This window comes from Petaurus breviceps, unplaced genomic scaffold (assembly GCF_028583685.1).
Source record: "Petaurus breviceps papuanus isolate PSGF00001 unplaced genomic scaffold, PetGlider_PUasm1.0 90594, whole genome shotgun sequence".
Lineage (NCBI taxonomy): Eukaryota > Metazoa > Chordata > Mammalia > Diprotodontia > Petauridae > Petaurus > Petaurus breviceps.
In genome coordinates this window covers 5,274,094-5,276,345 of record NW_027187281.1, presented here as the reverse complement: position 1 = coordinate 5,276,345, position 2,252 = coordinate 5,274,094, and the positions used below count along the sequence as shown (strand labels likewise).

Sequence of the window (2,252 nt, the reverse complement as noted above, 5' to 3'; positions counted from 1 at the left end):
TCAAGCCTCTTGCCACAGGCTCCAGGTGCACTTAAGCCTATCAAAGGGTCTAGGGGCAGGGAAGATCTTAATTCACATTCCCATAACAGAGGTCTGGAATTCTGCTATAATATTCCTGGGAGTTTTCACTTGGCAATATCTTTCAGGATGTCTGTCAATTTTTGTGCTATCTTCTCCTAGAATATCAGGGTAATTTTCCTTGATAATTTCTTGAAAGATGATGTCTAGGTTCTTTTTTTTTTATCATGACTTTCCTTACTCCAATAATTCTTAAATTATCTCTTCTGGATCTATTTTTCAGGTCAGTGACTTTTCCAATGAGATATTTCACATTTTCTTCTATTTTTTTCATTCTTTAATTTTGTTTGATTGTTTATTAATGTCTCATAAAGTCATTAGCTTCCACTTGCCCAATTCTAATTTTAAGGGGTTATTTTCTTCATTGAGCTTTTGTACCTCCTTTTCAATTTGACCAATGGAAATTAATTTTTAATTAATTAAATTAATTAATTTTAAGGAGTCCTTCTCTTCAGCAATTTTTTGTATATCTTTTTCCATTTGACCAATTCTGCCTTTCAAGGCATTCTACTCTACATTGGATTTTATTACTCTTTTAGCATTTGGCCTATTCTGTCTCTTAAGGTGTTATTTTCATCAATATTTTTTTGTGCCTCCTTGATTTTTTTTTGATGATTTTCTTACATCACTCTCATTTCTCTTCCCATTTTTTCCTTTACCTTCCTTGCTTGCTTTTTTAAAATCCTTTTTGAGCTCTTCCATGGCATGAGACCAATACATATTTTTCTTTGAGACTTTGGATGCAGGAATTCTGACTTTGTTGTCTTCTGCTGAGTGCATGTTTTGATCTTCTTTATTATCATAGTAATTTTTTCTCTTTTTTTCATAAACCAGAATGCCAATTCATTAATTTACAATGAAAAGTATAATGCCAAATGGACCCGAATATTTGTGTTGGCTGGTCAGCACGTTGTCTTCCCAGTAGGAGATGCCCCTCTTGTGACTTGGACACACTCATGTTTCTGAGCCTGTGCCTCAAACTGTGACAGGTTCTGCTGAGTGGCTAGCCTCATGTCCACCTTCTCCCCATTGAGGAATTTGCCTGGCAGTAGCTCCAGCAGTTTCTGGACAGAGTTCTTAGAGGCCACCACCACCTCAGCACACTCATTGGACTGGCCATTGTCTCAATTTTCTGCAAACTTGAGCTCCACGACCTCATTGACCCCCACAGAATGGATGATTTAGATCAGCTGTTGGTCTGTTGTTCACCAGGAGAAGCTGCCCATATAGAATATGGCTCACTTATTCTTCAGCCTGCTGTAGGTGTACAGGATCTCTGGTGATTTGCTGTTGGGCTTCAGAGACTGCTCCTGCTGAATGGGAGGTGGTGGCTCAGCACTGCTATTTCAGTCATAGGATGGCTGTGAGCTGGCAGCTAGCACATCATGATAGAGGTCAATCTGATTTTCACTGCTGGACTCTGGATCCTGGTTGAATTCCTCCTTTGTGTAGATATTGGTGAGGTCCACTCCCTCCAAAATGGCTCCAGAACCCCAGGGGAACCAGTGGAAGTGATGCCATGGCAACATGGTGGCAGCAAGTATAGACTAGCCCTGAAGCATGCAAACATCTGCCCAGCTGCAGGTCCTGCTCCCTGCTCCAACTGCTGCTGCCACTGTACTCCCCCTGCCTTCCCCTTCCCCCCCCTCCCCCTGCACATCATGCATACCACCACCATAATAATTTTTTTTCTATTGTCTGTTCATTTTCCAGCCTATTTTTTTACTTTTAACTCTGTGCTAAAGTGAGATTCTGCTTCCCAGGTGAATGAGGGCAGTGTCTCAAGCTTCAGGTGTTTTGTGTTGCTGTTTTCAGAGGTAATTCTAAGAACCTGTGAGTATTTGACTCTTCCAAGGTGGTACAATCTAGGAAGAGGTGTATTTACTCTTCCTTTGTACTGCACACTGGTTTGTGAGTGACCACAAATACTTTAAGCCCTGGAACTATGACCAACATCTCTGCTCCCCTGTGTCCACAAGCACTTCTGTGCTAGTGTTCCTCCTCACACTGGGACTAAGACACGGGTTTGTCACCCAGATCCAAGTATAGGCAATACAACAGAGCCCTGTTCCTGGTGCTGGCAAAGGGACACCTGTAAATTTCCTTTTGACATATTGTTACAATCCTCTTACCATCTGTAGACTAAGAAGTCTGAAAATTGCCATTGATTCAGT

General features: G+C 41.3%; 1 pseudogene; it reads right to left on the bottom strand.

Annotated features, from left to right (window-relative positions):
• Positions 1 to 953: 953 nt before the first annotated feature.
• Positions 954 to 1,607, bottom strand: LOC138142608 (cleavage and polyadenylation specificity factor subunit 7 pseudogene; annotated as a pseudogene).
• Positions 1,608 to 2,252: the final 645 nt, after the last annotated feature.